Raw genomic sequence first — 20,438 nt, 5'->3', positions numbered from 1 at the left:
TCTCAGGAGACACACCCGCACACACCCTGCTGGGAGCTGTAATCGCTGTCTATGTCAGTGTTTCCCAAGCAGGGAGCCTCCAGCTGTTGCAAAACTACAACTCCCAGCATGCCCGGACAGCCTTTGGCTGTCCGGGCATGCTGGGAGTTGTAGTTTTGCAACAGCTGGGGGCACCCTGCTTGGGAAACACTGGTCCATGTAGAGGACAGGAGCTTCTTCAGGGTCCTGTACAGTACACGAAATGTCCTAAAAAAAAAAGTTATGGAGTCGCCTTCACCTGGTGTCCAAAGGAGCAGGTAACCCTGGTACAGGTAAAGAGCACAGAACATGTAATACTTCCCTGTACTGTAGGGGGCGCTACCAGACACCAGTCAGTGCATACACTTCAGTAATACAGGTAAAGTGTACAGAACATGTAATACCTCCCTGTACTGTAGGGGGCGCTACCAGACACCAGTCAGTGCATACACTTCAGTAATACAGGTAAAGTGTACAGAACATGTAATACCTCCCTGTACTGTAGGGGGCGCTACCAGACACCAGTCAGTGCATACACTTCAGTAATACAGGTAAAGAGTACAGAACATGTAATACCTCCCTGTACTGTAGGGGGCGCTACCAGACACCATTCAGTGCATACACTTCAGTAATACAGGTAAAGAGTACAGAACATGTAATACCTCCCTGTACTATAGGGGGCGCTACCAGACACCAGTCAGTGCATACGCTTCAGTAATACAGGTAAAGAGTACAGAACATGTAATACCTCCCTGTACTGTAGGGGGCACTACCAGACACCAGTCAGTGCATACACTTCAGTAATACAGGTAAAGTGTACAGAACATGTAATACCTCTCTGTACTGTAGGGGGCGCTACCAGACACCAGTCAGTGCATACACTTCAGTAATACAGGTAAAGTGTACAGAACATGTAATACCTCCCTGTACTGTAGGGGGCGCTACCAGACACCAGTCAGTGCATACACTTCAGTAATACAGGTAAAGTGTACAGAACATGTAATACCTCTCTGTACTGTAGGGGGCGCTACCAGACACCAGTCAGTGCATACACTTCAGTAATACAGGTAAAGTGTACAGAACATGTAATACCTCCCTGTACTGTAGGGGGCGCTACCAGACACCAGTCAGTGCATACGCTTCAGTAATACAGGTAAAGAGTACAGAACATGTAATACCTCCCTGTACTGTAGGGGGCGCTACCAGACACCAGTCAGTGCATACACTTCAGTAATACAGGTAAAGAGTACAGAACATGTAATACCTCTCTGTACTGTAGGGGGCGCTACCAGACACCAGTCAGTGCATACACTTCAGTAATACAGGTAAAGTGTACAGAACATGTAATACTTCCCTGTACTGTAGGGGGTGCTACCAGACACCAGTCAGTGCATGCACTTCAGTAATACAGGTAAAGAGTACAGAACATGTAATACCTCCCTGTACTGTAGGGGGTGCTACCAGACACCAGTCAGTGTATACACTTCAGTAATACAGGTAAAGTGTACAGAACATGTAATACCTCTCTGTACTGTAGGGGGCGCTACCAGACATCAGTCCGTGCATACGCTTCAGTAATACAGGTAAAGAGTACAGAACATGTAATACCTCCCTGTACTGTAGGGGGCACTACCAGACATCAGTCAGTGCATACGCTTCAGTAATACAGGGGTTTTATCAATGAATGCCCATTTTGCTTGGTCGGTTCTTCCGGCCATTGACACATTTCACACATCTGGATTGTCCGTACATTGTATGTTGAGTCTGGTTTCAACTTACGATGGTCCAGAAAAGACCATTGTATGTTGAAACCATTGTATGTTGAGGCCATTGTAAGTTGAGGGATCACTGTATTTAGAGAGTATTAAAAGGGGGTTCGCTGCTTTCTCTTTTTTTTTTTCCAGCTTAGTCTCATCCATTTGAGCCACAGACAATAGGGGCGCTGTTTCTGGAAAGCAAAAAAACAGATGCTTCTTCTAATCCTAGGTTACCCCTTTAGTTAAGCTGTGATTTGGGGCAGTAATGGCTGCCCTTAGAGCTTACATTTTTACCCTTCACCTTTACAATTTAGGGGGTGCCACCTTATATGTTTTTAGCTCATGCCATTTATGCCAATTAATGTAGGACTATGCCTGATTTCCCACTATGAGTATTTTCCACCTGTTAATATTATGTGAACAGGTATAAAGTGAATGTCATTTTAAAACTCACCTTGAGCACAAATTTTCTGCTTGTTTTTGTTTAATACATATCAATAAAAGTTATGTTTTAGGGAATCCTCTTATATAGGGATATCTGTACCCCAAGCCAAGAGTCTGGGGGTAATTGTGTTCATATTTAATCAGATCCCGGATTGCCCTTTGGGGTAATTGTCGTTAGTCCTCTTATATATGCCCCTTATATATACCTCTCTTATATATGCCCCTTATATATATGCCCCTTATATATACCTCTCTTATATATGCCCCTTATATATATGCCCCTTATATATACCTCTCTTATATATGCTCCTTATATATATGCCCCTTATATATACCTCTCTTATATATGCCCCTTATATATATGCCCCTTATTTATACCTCTCTTATATATGTCCCTTATATATATGCCCCTTATATATACCTCTCTTATATATGCCCCTTATATATACCTCTCTTATATATGCCCCTCTTATGTATTCCCCTCTTATATATACCTCTTATATATGCCCCTCTTATATATACCTCTCTTATATATGCCCCTCTTATGTATTCCCCTCTTATATATACCTCTTATATATGCCCCTTATATATACCTCTCTTATATATGCCCCTTATATATATGCCCCTTATATATACCTCTCTTATATATGCCCCTTATATATATGCCCCTTATATATACCTCTCTTATATATGCCCCTTATATATATGCCCCTTATATATACCTCTCTTATATATGCCCCTTATATATACCCCTCTTATATATGCCCCTCTTATGTATTCCCCTCTTATATATACCTCTTATATATGCCCCTCTTATATATGCCCCTCTTATGTATTCCCCTCTTATATATGCCCCTCTTATATATGCCCCTTATATATACCCCTCTTATATATGCCCCTCTTATGTATTCCCCTCTTATATATACCTCTTATATATGCCCCTCTTATATATGCCCCTCTTATGTATTCCCCTCTTATATATGCCCCTCTTATATATGCCCCTTATATATACCTCTTATATATGCCCCTCTTATATATGCCCCTCTTATATATGCCCCTTATATATACCTCTCTTATATATGCCCCTTATATATGCCCCTCTTATATACGCCCCTCTTATACATGCCCCTCTTATATATGCCCCTCTTATATATACCTCTCTTATACATGACCCTCTTATATATGCCCCTCTTATATATACCCTTTCTTATACATGCCCCTCTTATATATGCCCCTCTTGTATATACCCTTTCTTATATATGCCCCTCTTATATATACCCTTTCTTATACATGCCCCTCTTATATATACCCTTTCTTATATACCCCCCTCTTATATATGCCCCTCTTATATATACCTCTCTTATACATGACCCTCTTATATATGCCCCTCTTATATATACCCTTTCTTATATATGCCCCTCTTATATATGCCCCTCTTATATATACCCTTTCTTATATATGCCCCACTTATATATGCCCCTCTTATATATACCCTTTCTTATATACGCCCCTCTTATATATGCCCCTCTTATATATGCCCTCTTATATATGCCCCTTATATATGCCCCTCTTATATATGCCCTTTCTTATATATGCCCCTCTTATATATGCCCTTTCTTATATATGCCCCTCTTATATATACCCTTTCTTATATATGCCCCTCTTATACATGCCCCTCTTATATATACCCTTTCTTATATATGCCCCTCTTATATATACCCTTTCTTATACATGCCCCTCTTATATATGCCCCTCTTATATATACCCTTTCTTATATATGCCCCTCTTATACATGCCCCTCTTATATATACCCTTTCTTATACATGCCCCTCTTATATATACCCTTTCTTATATATACCCTTTCTTATACATGCCCCACTTATATATACCCTTTCTTATACATGCCCCACTTATATATGCCCCTCTTATATATGCCCCTCTTATATATGCCCCTCTTATATATGCCCCTCTTATATACGCCCCTCTTATATATGCCCCTCTTATATATACCCTTTCTTATATATGCCCCTCTTATACATGCCCCTCTTATATATACCCTTTCTTATACATGCCCCTCTTATATATGCCCCTCTTATATATGCCTCTCTTATATACGCCCCTCTTATATATGCCCCTCTTATATATGCCCCTCTTATATATACCCTTTCTTATATATGCCCCTCTTATATATGCCCCTCTTATATATGCCCCTCTTATATATACCCTTTCTTATATATGCCCCTCTTATATATACCCTTTCTTATATACGCCCCTCTTATATACGCCCCTCTTATATATGCCCCTCTTATATATGCCCCTCTTATATATGCCCCTCTTATATATACCCTTTCTTATATATGCCCCTCTTATATATGCCCCTCTTATATACGCCCCTCTTATATATGCCCCTCTTATATATACCCTTTCTTATATACGCCCCTCTTATATATGCCCCTCTTATATATGCCCCTCTTATATATGCCCCTCTTATATATGCCCCTCTTATATATGCCCCTCTTATATATGCCCCTCTTATATATACCCTTTCTTATATATGCCCCTCTTATATACGCCCCCTCTTATATATGCCCCTCTTATATATACCCTTTCTTATATATGCCCCACTTATACATGCCCCTCTTATATATACCCTTTCTTATATATGCCCCTCTTATATATGCCCCTCTTATATATGCCCCTCTTATATATGCCCTCTTATATATGCCCCTTATATATGCCCCTCTTATATATACCCTTTCTTATATATGCCCCTCTTATACATGCCCCTCTTATATATACCCTTTCTTATATATGCCTCTCTTATATATACCCTTTCTTATATATGCCCCTCTTATACATGCCCCTCTTATATATACCCTTTCTTATATATGCCCCTCTTATATATACCTCTCTTATACATGACCCTCTTATATATGCCCCTCTTATATATACCCTTTCTTATACATGCCCCTCTTATATATGCCCCTCTTATATATACCCTTTCTTATATATGCCCCTCTTATATATGCCCCTCTTATATATACCCTTTCTTATATATGCCCCTCTTATACATGCCCCTCTTATATATACCCTTTCTTATACATGCCCCTCTTATATATACCCTTTCTTATATATACCCTTTCTTATACATGCCCCACTTATATATACCCTTTCTTATATATGCCCCTCTTATATATGCCCCTCTTATACATGCCCCACTTATATATACCCTTTCTTATACATGCCCCACTTATATATGCCCCTCTTATATATACCCTTTCTTATATATGCCCCTCTTATATATGCCCCTCTTATATATGCCCCTCTTATATATGCCCCTCTTATATATGCCCCTCTTATATACGCCCCTCTTATATATGCCCCTCTTATATATACCCTTTCTTATATATGCCCTCTTATATATGCCCCTCTTATATATGCCCCTCTTATATATGCCCCCCTTATATATTTGCCCCTCTTATATATGCCCCTCTTATATATACCCTTTCTTATATACGCCCCTCTTATATATGCCCCTCTTATATATGCCCCTCTTATATATGCCCCTCTTATATATACCTCTCTTATATACGCCCCTCTTATATATGCCCCTCTTATATATACCCTTTCTTATATACGCCCCTCTTATATATACCCTTTCTTATATATGCCCCTCTTATATATGCCCTCTTATATATACCCTTTCTTATATATGCCCCTCTTATATATGCCCCTCTTATATATGCCCCTCTTATATATGCCCCTCTTATATATGCCCCTCTTATATATGCCCCTCTTATATATGCCCCTTATATATACCCTTTCTTATATATGCCCCTCTTATATACGCCCCCTCTTATATATGCCCCTCTTATATATACCCTTTCTTATATATGCCCCACTTATACATGCCCCTCTTATATATACCCTTTCTTATATATGCCCCTCTTATATATGCCCCTCTTATATATGCCCCTCTTATATATGCCCCTCTTATATATGCCCCTCTTATATATGCCCCTCTTATATATACCCTTTCTTATATACGCCCCTCTTATATATGCCCCTCTTATATATACCCTTTCTTATATATGCCCCTCTTATATATGCCCTCTTATATATGCCCCTCTTATATATGCCCCTCTTATATATGCCCCTCTTATATATACCCTTTCTTATATACGCCCCTCTTATATATGCCCCTCTTATATATTCCCTTTCTTATATATGCCCCACTTATATATGCCCCTCTGTTTAAATTGATCTTCTCTAGTCATGTTATGGTACAGTAAGAATATACATATAATTTTCCTTTTTTGGTTTATATAGTGCAGCATTGGCCATCATAGGAGAACTATGCAGAGATTCTTGTGTATCTCTTGTGCTTACCTGTATTGGCTGATGTGGCAGGTATGTGTTTTTCAGCCACACAGAATCACTGAAATTATTTCAGGCATGATGCTGCCCCCCTCATGCTTCACTGTAGGGATGGTATTGGGCAGGTAATGGGCAGTGAGATAGCAGCATATACAGCCTATATAGATAGCAGCAGTATACAGATGGAGCTGAAGGGGAGGTGTATATCTATTATATATCCTGATCCTATATAGATAGAGCTGGAGGGAGGTGCATAACTACTATATATCCTGATCCCATAGAGAAAGCAGCAGCATACAGATAGAGCTGGAGGGGAGATGTATATCTATTATATATCCTGATCCTATATAGATAGCAGCAGTATACAGATAGAGCTGGAGGAGAGGTGTATAACTACTATATATCCTCCAGCTCTATATGTAAACTGCTGCTATCTCTATGGGATAAAGATTCTTGATCCCATAGAGATAGCAGCAGTATACAGATAGAGCTGGAGGAGAGGGGTATATCTACTATATATCCTTATCCCATAGAGATAGCAGCAGTATACAGATAGAGCTGGAGGAGAGGGGTATATCTACTTTATATCCTGATCCCATTGAGATAGCAGCAGTATAGAGATAGAGCTGGAGGAGAGGGTTATATCTACTTTATATCCGGATCCCATAGAGATAGCAGCAGTATACAGATAGAGCTAGGGGGAGGTGTATAACTACTATATATTCTGATCCCATAGAGACTACAGCAGCAGTATACAGATAGAGCTGGAGGGGAGGTTTATAACTGCTATATATCCTGATCCCATAGAGACAGCATCAGCAGTATATAGATAGAGCTGGAGGGGAGGTGTATAACTACTATATATCCTGATCCCATAGAGATAGCAGCAACAGTATATAGATAGAGCTGGAGGGGAGATTTTTACTGGTAGAACAGGGATCACCTATCACTATAATCTTTTAAAGCTTTTTTTTAAACTTGTTGATGTTTATGTTTACAAATAATGTATCAACGAGACCGACTGTCAACAACAATGTTGCACTTTCGGAGCCTCCTCCTGGCACTTGCTTCCTAATTAAGACACATTCCATCTCCTGCGCCGTTCTGTGTCTGGGGCTCGGAGGCTTCTGAAGAGAACTTGTTTATTGGGGCATAAGCTCTACCGGCATCTTTCCAGCGGCATTTCGTGCCGAGCGGCTGTGGCTGAACCGTGCGGCGGCTCTTTTGTGCTCGGCGCGGCTGTGCAGACCAGCAAAATACTTGTCAGATTGATCCTCATTAACTCTTGTTACAGATAATGAGGGGAATTCTCTTCACTATTGCAACTAAGTTTCTGGGAGATTTATCGACAGATCATAAAAACATCGCGGAGCGTCCTGCGGGGGAGCCGAAAGCAAGCGTGACAACGTGGGGAAATACTTCACAACATTGTAGCAGATTATAGTTATAAAGGAACTGTAGATGTTTACATTGTATCCGTGCATTGATGATGGCTTCCGCAAGGACAAAGGAGGTTTAGGATCTCAACTAGGGTTTCAGAAAGTTTTATGTTGCTGGACCCTGGATCAGGTTTTTATTAAGAATATTACTGTACATTGTTCCATTCAGCTTTCCCTAAACCCTGACCAGTCCCCCGGTTCATACAGCAAGATGCTGCCCCCACCATGATCACTGTAGAGATGGTATTGGGCAGGTGATGGGCAGTACCTGGTCTCCCCAGACATGATGCTGCCCCCACCATGATCACTGTAGGGATGGTATTGGGCAGGTGATGGGCAGTGCCTGGTTTCCTCCACACATGATGCTGCCCCCACCATGATCACTGTAGGGATGGTATTGGGCAGGTGATGGGCAGTGCCTGGTTTCCCCCAGACATGATGCTGCCCCCACCATGATCACTGTAGGGATGGTATTGGGCAGGGGATGGGCAGTACTTGGTTTCCCCCAGACATGATGCCGCCCCCACCATGATCACTGTATGAATGGTATTGGGCAGGTGATGGGCAGTGCCTGGTTTCCCCCAGACATGATGCGGCCCCCACCATGATCACTGTAGGGATGGTATTGGGCAGGTAATGGGCAGTGCCTGGTCTCCTCCAGACATGATGCTGCCCCCACCATGATCACTGTAGGGATGGTATTGGGCAGGTGATGGGCAGTGCCTGGTGTCCCCCAGACATGATGCTGCCCCCACCATGATCACTGTAGGGATGGTATTGGGCAGGTGATGGGCAGTGCCTGGTTTCCACCAGACATGATGCTGCCCCCACCATGATCACTGTAGGGATGGTATTGGGCAGGTGATGGGCAGTACCTGGTATCCCCCAGACATGATGCTGCCCCCACCATGATCACTGTAGGGATGGTATTGGGCAGGTGATGGGCAGTGCCTGGTTTCCTCCAGACATTATGCTGCCCCCACCATGATCACTGTAGGGATTGTATTGGGCAGGTGATGGGCACTGCCTGGTTTCCCCCAGACATGATGCTGCCCCCACCGTGATCACTGTAGGGATGGTATTGGGCAGGTGATGGGCAGTGCCTGGTTTCCTCCAGACATGATGCTGCCCCCACCATGATCACTGTAGGGATGGTATTGGGCAGGTGATGGGCAGTGCCTGGTTTCCCCCAGACATGATGCTGCCCCCACCATGATCACTGTAGGGATGGTATTGGGCAGGTGATGGGCAGTGCCTGGTTTCCTCCAGACATGATGCTGCCCCCACCATGATCACTGTAGGGATGGTATTGGGCCGGTGATGGGCAGTGCCTGGTTTCCTATAGACATGATGCTGCCCCCACCATGATCACTGTAGGGATGGTATTGGGCAGGTGATGGGCAGTACCTGGTTTCCCCCAGACATGATGCTGCCCCCACCATGATCACTGTAGAGATGGTATTGGGCAGGTGATGGGCAGTGCCTGGTCTCCCCCAGACATGATGCTGCCCCCACCATGATCACTGTAGGGATGGTATTGGGCAGGTGATGGGCAGTGCCTGGTTTCCTCCAGACATGATGCTGCCCCCACCATGATCACTGTAGGGATGGTATTGGGCAGTTAATGGGCAGTGCCTGGTTTCCTCCAGACATGATGCTGCTCCCACCATGATCACTGTAGGGATGGTATTGGGCAGGTGATGGGCAGTGCCTGGTTTCCCCCAGACATGATGCTGCCCCCACCATGATCACTGTAGGGATGGTATTGGGCAGTTAATGGGCAGTGCCTGGTTTCCTCTATACATGATGCTGCCCCCCACCATGATCACTGTAGGGATGGTATTGGGCAGGTGATGGGCAGTACCTGGTTTCCCCCAGACATGATGCTGCCCCCACCATGATCACTGTAGGGATGGTATTGGGCAGGTGATGGGTAGTACCTGGTTTCCTCCAGACATGATGCGGCCCCCACCATGATCACTGTAGGGATGGTATTGGGCAGGTAATGGGCAGTGACTGGTTTCCCCCAGATATGATGCTGCCCCCACCATGATCACTGTAGGGATGGTATTGGGCAGGTGATGGGCAGTGCCTGGTTTCCTCCAGACATGATGCTGCCCCCACCATGATCACTGTAGGGATGGTATTGGGCAGGTGATGGGCAGTGCCTGGTTTCCCCCAGACATGATGCTGCCCCCACCATGATCACTGTAGGGATGGTATTGGGCAGGTGATGGGCAGTGCCTGGTTTCCCCCAGACATGATGCTGCCCCCACCATGATCACTGTAGGGATGGTATTGGGCAGGTGATGGGCAGTGCCTGGTTTCCTCCAGACATGATGCGGCCCCCACCATGATCACTGTAGGGATGGTATTGGGCAGGTGATGGGCAGTGCCTGGTTTCCCCCAGACATGATGTTGCCCCCACCATGATCACTGTAGGGATGGTATTGGGCAGGTGATGGGCAGTGCCTGGTTTCCCCCAGACATGATGTTGCCCCCACCATGATCACCCACTGTAGGGATGGTATTGGGCAGGTGATGGGCAGTATCTGGTTCCCCCCCCCCCCAGCACCTTCATGCAACTTTGTTCCAAATAACAATGTTTGGGGGGGGAAGAAGCGCATGGTGTCCTAAACCAGTGGTCTCAAACTGTGGCCCTCGAGATGTTGGAAAACTTCAACTCCCAGCATGCCCGGCTGTCCGGGCATGCTGGGAGTTGAAGTTTTGCAACATCTGGAGGGCCACAGTTTGAGACTACTGTCTTAAATTATGGCAAGTTGTAACGGTCACATCTGTGGCTGTGTTCACCATCTCTGCCCTGACGTACAGTTACATCCATGGCAGGGAAATGGTTAAAAAGTGAGTCCTGTATTACAAGGAGAATGCTCTATGTGCCATGTTAGGGTTTACTGACCGCGTCCAAACCACAGTCGGGGAAATCCTAGCGCCAAATAATGCATCGCCCTGCAATAACATTGAGAAATCTCTCCCGTCGTCCCTTTTATTAGCAGAATCCTTCAAGGAACCTGGAAGATCTCCAGCGTTTTATCAGATTAACAGAAGCTAAACATCCATTTAGCGCCGAGGTCGGAAATAAAACCTTTCACCGCTTCCTGTCCTTCTCTTTCCAGTATTATCTCTATGTGGCTTAAAGGATTTAAGAAGAAAAACGAAAAAAAGAGAAAAAATAAATAAAGTTCTGCTATCGGGAAAACAGCGCCAGCTTTGTGTGGAAGGTTATTTGTGGTACTGCATCTCATCAACAGTCATTTAATGAAGCTGCAATACCAGACACAGCCCACGGGCCATGGTGGTGCTGTTTGGGGTGAAATGCTGACTTTTTTCAAGTGCTTAACAAGCCCTTAAAGGGATTATCCAGGCAAAAACTTCTTTTATATATCAACTGGCTCCAGAAAGTTAAACAGATTTGTAAGTTATTTGTATAAAAAATCTTAATCCTTTCAGTACTTATGAGCTTCTGAAGTTAAGGTTGTTCTTTTCTGTCTAAGTGCTCTCTGATGACACCTGTCTTGTGAACCGCCCAGTTTAGAAGCAAATCCCCATAGCAAACCTCTTCTAAACTGCGCGGTTCCCGAGACACGTGTCATCAGAGAGCAATTAGACAGAAAAGAACAACTCAACTTCAGAAGCTCATAAGTACTGAAAGGATTAAGATTTTTTAATAGAAGTAATTTACAAATCTGTTCAACTTTCTAGAGCCAGTTGATATATATAAAAAAAAAAATTCCCCTGGAATACCCCTTTAAATAAACAAAATCTAAAGCATAATAATAAAAAAAATATATAAAATCTCTACATCTCCGATCTGATTCAGGACGGGAGGCAATGTTTTGGTTTAAAGGGGTACTCCGTGGAAAACTTTTTTATTTTATTTTTATTTTTTTAAATCAACTGGTGCCAGAAAGTGAAACAGATTTGTAAATTACTTCTATTAAAAAATCTTAATCCTTCCAGTACTTATTAGCTGCTGAATACTACAGAGGAAATTCTTTTCTTTTTGGAACACAGAGCTCTCTGCTGACATCATGACCACAGTGCTCTCTGCTGACACCTCTGTCCATTTTAAGAACTGTCCAGAGTAGGTTAAAATCCCCATAGAAAACATATGCTGCTCTGGACAGTTCCTAAAATGGACAGTGATGTCAGCAGAGAGCTCTGTGGTCATGATGTCAGCAGAGAGCTCTGTGTTACAAAAAAAAAATAATTTCCTCCGTATTATTCAGCAGCTTATAAGTACTGGAAGGATTAAGATTTTTTAATAGAAGTAATTTACAAAATCTGTTTACATTTCTGGCACCAGTTGATTAAAAAAAAATAAAAAATAAGTTTTCCACCGGAGTACCCCTTTAAAGCCAAAATCAACCCAAAACGACTAGTCATTTGTATTTACAATTCTCCTCACTATTCCCACCTATGTCTTATATAAATAAGCATTACATGATGCTGAGATATGGAGCACTGTTTGCAGCTTTTTTTGCCCCTTCAGGGTTAAAGCCCAAAACCATAATAAATAAATAAAAAATTACTTAAAAAAATAAATAAAAATAAATGTAAAAACGAATAAATAAATACAATAAAACGAAGTAAAAGTCTATACAGTATAATATAGAACAGTTTAGCGGTCTAGTTGCAGACATGGGGTGAACAGTAATTCTTCTTTTCCCTGTTTTATAGAATTATGTTTAATACCGCGCTCACGAGTCACTGAGAACCTTACGGTAGAATCCGCACTTTGCATACTAATTAATTGAACTTGAATTCCCGCCTCCACTTTTATCGCAGCCCGAGCAGACGGACAGGAATAGAAATGTAAATGTTACTATAATGTAAGCGACCAAAGTGTCGGAGAATTGCTGCCCGTCCATTAAGGCGCCTGACATTTACCTATCGGTATGTGAATTGTCGCACGTGACGTTACGCTGCCTTTAGTATAATGGGACGGTTCAGTGAAGGTGAAGCCACATTCCTCTATTGTTATGCCTGGATGAGACAATAACCGCTGAGTCCGCTCCTCGTAGATCTCTTTTATGGCCACTATGAAAACCCATTGAGAGCTGACAGCCGCGGTAAAAACGTGCAGTAAATATACTGCTATATAATGTAGTCAAAGGTCAGACGCACTACATGTCCTCCTGCTCTCTGACATACATCTATGAGGGGGGATGGAAGCATTCAGGACCCTCATCTATCAGACAGAGCTCCCCCCCCCCCCCCCACCTGAAGGACCCAGCATGTCCATACAGCTCAATGGTTTTAATGTAGTACAGTGTAATACCTCATTCTGCCTGCGGTGGTGCTGCAGCAGAACTGATCACTTGATGCTGAGCTTCCCTGCAGATCACAGATGGAGCAGGGAACACTTTCTACTTTCCTTCAGGGTTATGCTGGAAATAGTAGTCCTTAGTATAGGTCATGTGTCGGGGTTGTGTAGTTAACCCATTGTTCTCTGATGACCACCACTCTTTTTCGTCAAGGCAGTTGTTCCTGTAGTGGAAAGTGCAGGAATGAGACCACTGGACACAAGGATTCTGTGCAACAACTTCACTGAACTTCTTGTGCGAATCTCATATAATTGTGGTTCTTCTTAACTTGTGTAGGTATAATAACTAATGCAGAAGTGCAGGAGCATTGGTTGGTCTCCAAAAGACTCGGGGCTAGAGCCCCTAGCCCAGCCACACACCTAACCACACCCTAAAACATGCCCCCTAGCCCCACCCTCCGACACGCCTCTGACAGACTGACAACCACCACATAGCTGCAGCCTGAGACCCGAGGATATGGGCCTGAGACCCAGGGCTACAGCCCCTTTAGCCCCCCCCTAGCAACGCCCCTGCAGATGTAAATGTTCTCAGTAGAACATCAACCGTGACAAACTGCTCATGAGAGTCTCCATAGCAGTGGTCTCAAAGTGTGTCCCTCCAGATGTTGCAAAAGCTGTCCAGGCATGCTGGGAGTTGAAGTTTTGCAACATCTGGAGGGCCGCCGCACTTTGACACCACTGCTCTACAGGGTTGTCCAGGCATGCTGGGAGTTGAAGTTTTGCAACATAGTTACATAGTTACATAGTTAGTACGGTCGAAAAAAGACACATGTCCATCAAGTTCAACCAGGGAATTGAAGGGTGGGGTGTGGCGCGATATTGGGGAAGGGATGGGATTTTATATTTCTTCATAAGCATTAATGTTATTTTGTTCCAGGAATATATCTAATCCTGTTTTAAAGCTGTTAATTTTTCCTGCTGTGACCAGTTCCTGAGGTAGACTGTTCCACAAGTTCACAGTTCTCATGGTAAAGAAGGCGTGTCGCCCCTTGAGACTAAACTTTTTCTTCTCCAGACGGATGGAGTGCCGCCACCATTTTGAGACCACTGCTCTACAGGGTTGACTTACTGTGGTGTAATAGGTAGACTGTTCTTTAGTCGCACAGCTTGGGTCTGTGGCGCAATACCCAGAAGGACATATGCAGGAAAATTTCCCATGATGTGGTAGCCAAGCAGCACTGACTCGGAACTGAGGCCAGATTAAAAGATAAGTGTATTGCAGAGAGGCCCTTGTACAGTCTTCTCCTCTCTAGCAAAAACATAGATAACTCCTATTCGGAGAGTAAGAATTTGAGCACATTATCCTGACAGTATGGGCAGGAACAGTGACTGGTTTTTACCTAGGTAGAGCACATGTGGCCTATGTATAGTTATGTCTAGAAGAGGCTGAGCTAAGACACATGGAACCAGTCAAAACTAGATCCAGGTTTGGGTCCACCCCTTCTCCTGGGACAGAGAGGGTGGACTAGGAACTTGTCTTGCAGCCATTGGTTGGGAGGATCATGTGACCAAAGCATTATTCATAATAACCTTTTACACATTGTAAGACCTCCAGAACCTTAAACGGGTACTCTGTTGAAAACACCTCTGTCCAAAGGACAGTGGATAAGATGTTAGATGGCGGGAGTCCCACCGATGGGTACATAGCTGTCACGCCTCCTCCCATAGATGTGAATGGAGGGGGCGTGGCAGCTGGCATCGCCAGTAATCGGGCATGGAGCGGAGTTCACTCCGTGCACTGGATGGCAGGGGTGCCACAGCGGAGATCGTGCGGGTTCCCAGCGGTGACTGTGGTACTGGGACCCTACACATATGGATTTTTGCCCCAAAATGGGTGAATCTTGTGCCTTTCTGTAGATGTTTCTGGAGCCCAGAGCCCGGGGCCCCGCTCTTCTCTGGAGCAGCCGGGGGGGGGGGGGGGGGGGGGGATTTTAATTAGGTAAAGTCCTTTCGATTGGAGACGTTTTGTAGACAAATGAAGAAGCACGGAAAGGATTGAAGTGCGGGAGGGAGGAAGGAAATCACTTTACATTTCCCATTTAATATCTGCCCGGGACATTAACGTGCGGCGGCGGCGGCATCATCTGCAATGAGCATCGAGAAATCAAACGGTAATGACTGCGAAACCATGAATCACCATCCGTCTCACCCGCCCGGGAAAACACCGTCTCTGAGAAGCTGCTCTCCGGGCCCGTACTTCTTACTGAAGAGCATCGCCCACAGTCTATTATGTCTTTACTGTAATGGACTTATCGTATTTTTCGCCTTATAAGACGCAATTTTTAAGGAGATAAATCTATAAAAAAAAGATTCTGGACCAAATACAATGTAAAGTATAGGACAGTGATCTTCAACCTGCGGACCTCCAGATGTTGCAAAACTACAACTCCTAGCATGCCCGGACAGCCGTTGGCTGTCCGGGCATGCTGGGAGTTGTAGTTTTGCAACACCTGGAGGTCCGCAGGTTGAAGACCACTGCATAGGAGGTAATACTCATGTGTCCCCGCTGCTCCGGACCCGTCACCGCTCGTCACCGCTGCCCTGGATGTCGCCCTCCATCGCTGTCGCCGCGTCCCCGTGGTGTCCCCGTCGCTCCGGAACGTCTCTGCTGCCCGGGATCCTCGCTCTCCGTCGCCGCCTGCACGTCGCTACGCACGTCTCTACGCACGGGACGGCGTGCACGACAACATGATGACGACGGAGAGCGCCGGCCATGCAGGGGATCCCGTCACTGAGCAGTCATTCACCGATCGGACACCGAGGAGGCAGGTACGGTCCCTCCCAGTGTCCTGTAAGCTGTTCGGGATGCCGCGATTTCACCGCGCCGGTCCCGAACAGCCCGACTGAGCAGCCGGGTTAGTTTCACTTTCGCTTCAGAGGCGGCGGTCAGCTTTGAAGGGTTAATACAGGGCATCACTGCGATCGGTGATGTCCTGTATTAGCCACGGGACCCGGCCGTTGATGGCCGCAGGGACCGCCGCGATATGACAGGGTTTTAATGTGTATTTGCCGTATAAGACGCACCAACTTCCCCCCCCATTTTTGGGGAAGAAAAAGTGCGTCTTATACGGCGAAAAATATGGTATGTTCTGTGGAGTTTGTGCAGCAGTGTAAAGTATGGGGGAGCAGAGGCAAGACAAGTTATCAAGCTTGGGATTACTTAGTCTGGAGAAAAGAATTCTAAGGGGGATCTGATCACAATGTCCAGATATATGAATGGACAGTACAGGGATCTTTCTAGGGATCTTTTTATACCTCGGCCGGTAGCCATGACAAGGGGGGCATACATCCGTATAGAGGAAAGAAGGTTTCACCGTCATCACGGACAGGGATTGTCTGACTCAATAAACAAGTTCAAGGGGCCTGGATGTTGTAATATGACAGGTTGTGGATAGTGGATTTATGGGGATAGAACGTTGATCCAGGGATTTATTCTGATCCCATATTGAAGTCGGGAAGGAATTTTTGCTCACATGGGAATTCATGGGAGTTTTCGCTTTCCTCTGGGTCAGCACAGTAGGGTTTTTGGCTAAACTTGATGGACTCTTGTCTTTTTTCAACCTTACAAACTATGTTACTATGTATCTATGTTACGGAGCTTGAATAAAACAAGGGACATATTTTAGACCAGTGTAAACTCCGACAGACAAAGCAGCCGAGTCCCTGATCATAGTTATTAATGGCCAAATTCTACTGTTATCTGATTTACTCCAGAGCTGTATTTACAATTCTTCTGTTTTATCATCTCTTTTACAATGAATTAAATCATATCCCCCATTATCAATGAGATCCCTACTAGTTGTTAGTGAGGTGCCCCTGTTATTAATGAGATCCCTCCTAGTTGTTAGTGAGGGGCCCCTGTTATTAATGAGATCCCTCCTAGTTGTTAGTGAGGGGCCCCTGTTATTAATGAGATCCCTCCTAGTTGTTAGTGAGGGGCCCCTGTTATTAATGAAATCCCTCCTAGTTGTTAGTGAGGGGCCCCTGTTATTAATGAGATCCCTACTAGTTGTTAGTGAGGTGCCCCTGTTATTAATGAGATCCCTCCTAGTTGTTAGTGAGGGGCCCCTGTTATTAATGAGATCCCTCCTAGTTGTTAGTGAGGTGCCCCTGTTATTAATGAGATCCCTCCTAGTTGTTAGTGAGGTGCCCCCTGTTATTAATGAGATCCCTCCTAGTTGTTAGTGAGGGGCCCCTGTTATTAATGAGATCCCTCCTAGTTGTTAGTGAGGGCCCCCTGTTATTAATGAGATCCCTCCTAGTTGTTAGTGAGGTGCCCCTGTTATTAATGAGATCTCTCCTAGTTGTTAGTGAGGGGCCCCTGTTATTAATGAGATCCCTCCTAGTTGTTAGTGAGGGGCCCCTGTTATTAATGAGATCCCTCCTAGTTGTTAGTGAGGGGCCCCTGTTATTAATGAGATCCCTCCTAGTTGTTAGTGAGGGGCCCCTGTTATTAATGAGATCCCTCCTAGTTGTTAGTGAGGGGCCCCTGTTATTAATGAGATCCCTCCTAGTTGTTAGTGAGGTGCCCCTGTTATTAATGAGATCTCTCCTAGTTGTTAGAGAGGTGCCCCTGTTATTAATGAGATCCCTCCTAGTTGTTAGTGAGGTGCCCCCTGTTATTAATGAGATCCCTCCTAGTTGTTAGGTAGGTGCCCCTGTTATTAATGAGATCCCTACTAGTTGTTAGTGAGGGGCCCCTGTTATTAATGAGATCCCTCCTAGTTGTTAGTGAGGTGCCCCTGTTATTAATGAGATCCCTCCTAGTTGTTAGTGAGGGGCCCCTGTTATTAATGAGATCCCTCTTAGTTGTTAGTGAGGGGCCCCTATTATTAATGAGATCCCTCCTAGTTGTTAGTGAGGTGCCCCTGTTATTAATGAGATCTCTCCTAGTTGTTAGAGAGGTGCCCCTGTTATTAATGAGATCCCTCCTAGTTGTTAGTGAGGGGCCCCTGTTGTCAGTGAGATCCCTCCTAGTTGTTAGGGAGGTGCCCCTGTTATTAATGAGATCCCTACTAATTGTTAGTGAGGTGCCCCCTATTATTATTGAGATCCCTTCTAGTTATTAGTGAGGGGCCCCTGTTATTAATGAGATCCCTCCTAGTTGTTAGTGAGGGGCCCCTGTTATTAATGGGATCCCTCCTAGTTGTTAGTGAGGTGCCCCCTGTTATTAATGAGATCCCTACTAGTTGTTAGTGAGGTGCCCCTGTTATTAATGAGATCCCTCCTAGTTGTTAGTGAGGTGCCCCTGTTATTAATGAGATCCCTCCTAGTTGTTAGTGAGGTGCCCCCTGTTATTAATGAGATCCCTTCTAGTTATTAGTGAGGGGCCCCTGTTATTAATGAGATCCCTCCTAGTTGTTAGTGAGGGGCCCCTGTTATTAATGGGATCCCTCCTAGTTGTTAGTGAGGTGCCCCCTGTTATTAATGAGATCCCTACTAGTTGTTAGTGAGGTGCCCCCTGTTATTAATGAGATCCCTCCTAGTTGTTAGTGAGGTGCCCCCTATTATTATTGAGATCCCTTCTAGTTATTAGTGAGGGGCCCCTGTTATTAATGAGATCCCTCCTAGTTGTTAGTGAGGGGCCCCTGTTATTAATGGGATCCCTCCTAGTTGTTAGTGAGGTGCCCCCTGTTATTAATGAGATCCCTACTAGTTGTTAGTGAGGTGCCCCCTGTTATTAATGAGATCCCTCCTAGTTGTTAGTGAGGTGCCCCCTGTTATTAATGAGATCCCTCCTAGTTGTTAGTGAGGTGCCCCTGTTATTAATGAGATCCCTCCTAGTTGTTAGTGAGGGGCCCCTGTTATTAATGAGATCCCTCCTAGTTGTTAGTGAGGGGCCCCTATTATTAATGAGATCCCTCCTAGTTGTTAGTGAGGTGCCCCTATTATTAATGAGATCCCTCCTAGTTGTTAGAGAGGTGCCCCTGTTATTAATGAGATCCCTCCTAGTTGTTAGTGAGGTGCCCCTGTTATTAATGAGATCCCTCCTAGTTGTTAGTGAGGGGCCCCTGTTATTAATGAGATCCCTCCTAGTTGTTAGTGAGGGGCCCCTATTATTAATGAGATCCCTCCTAGTTGTTAGTGAGGTGCCCCTGTTATTAATGAGATCCCTCCTAGTTGTTAGGGAGGTGCCCCTGTTATTAATGAGATCCCTCCTAGTTGTTAGTGAGGGGCCCTGTTATTAATGAGATCCCTCCTAGTTGTTAGTGAGGTGCCCCTGTTATTAATGAGATCCCTCCTAGTTGTTAGTGAGGGGCCCCTGTTATTAATGAGATCCCTCCTAGTTGTTAGTGAGGGGCCCCTGTTATTAATGAGATCCCTCCTAGTTGTTAGTGAGGGGCCCCTGTTATTAATGAGATCCCTCCTAGTTGTTAGGGAAGTGCCCCTGTTATTAATGAGATCCCTCCTAGTTGTTAGTGAGGTGCCCCCTGTTATTAATGAGATCCCTCCTAGTTGTTAGTGAGGTGCCCCCTGTTATTAATGAGATCCCTCCTAGTTGTTAGGGAGGTGCCCCTGTTATTAATGAGATCCCTCCTAGTTGTTAGTGAGGTGCCCCTGTTATTAATGAGATCCCTCCTAGTTGTTAGTGAGGGGCCCCTGTTATTAATGAGATCCCTCCTAGTTGTTAGGGAGGTGCCCCTGTTATTAATGAGATCCCTCCTAGTTGTTAGTGAGGTGCCCCCTGTTATTAATGAGATCCCTCCTAGTTGTTAGTGAGGTGCCCCCTGTTATTAATGAGATCCCTCCTAGTTGTTAGGGAGGTGCCCCTGTTATTAATGAGATCCCTCCTAGTTGTTAGTGAGGGGCCCCTGTTATTAATGAGATCCCTCCTAGTTGTTAGTGAGGTGCCCCTGTTATTAATGAGATCCCTCCTAGTTGTTAGTGAGGGGCCCCTGTTATTAATGAGATCCCTCCTAGTTGTTAGTGAGGGGCCCCTATTATTAATGAGATCCCTCCTAGTTGTTAGAGAGGTGCCCCTGTTATTAATGAGATCCCTCCTAGTTGTTAATGAGGGGCCCCTGTTATTAATGAGACCCCTCCTAGTTGTTAGTGAGG

At 44.7% G+C, this 20,438-nt stretch overlaps 1 protein-coding gene across 2 annotated transcripts in view; it reads left to right on the top strand.

Annotated features, from left to right (window-relative positions):
* The window catches only part of LOC130272856 (vasoactive intestinal polypeptide receptor-like), a 304,671-nt gene that overhangs the window by 264,067 nt on the left and 20,166 nt on the right, over nt 1-20,438 (top strand). The gene's annotated exons all lie outside the window — the stretch shown is intronic.

This window comes from Hyla sarda, chromosome 5 (assembly GCF_029499605.1).
Source record: "Hyla sarda isolate aHylSar1 chromosome 5, aHylSar1.hap1, whole genome shotgun sequence".
NCBI lineage: Eukaryota > Metazoa > Chordata > Amphibia > Anura > Hylidae > Hyla > Hyla sarda.
The sequence above is the reverse complement of the archived record's forward strand: the minus strand, read 5'-3'. Positions and strand labels throughout refer to the sequence as shown.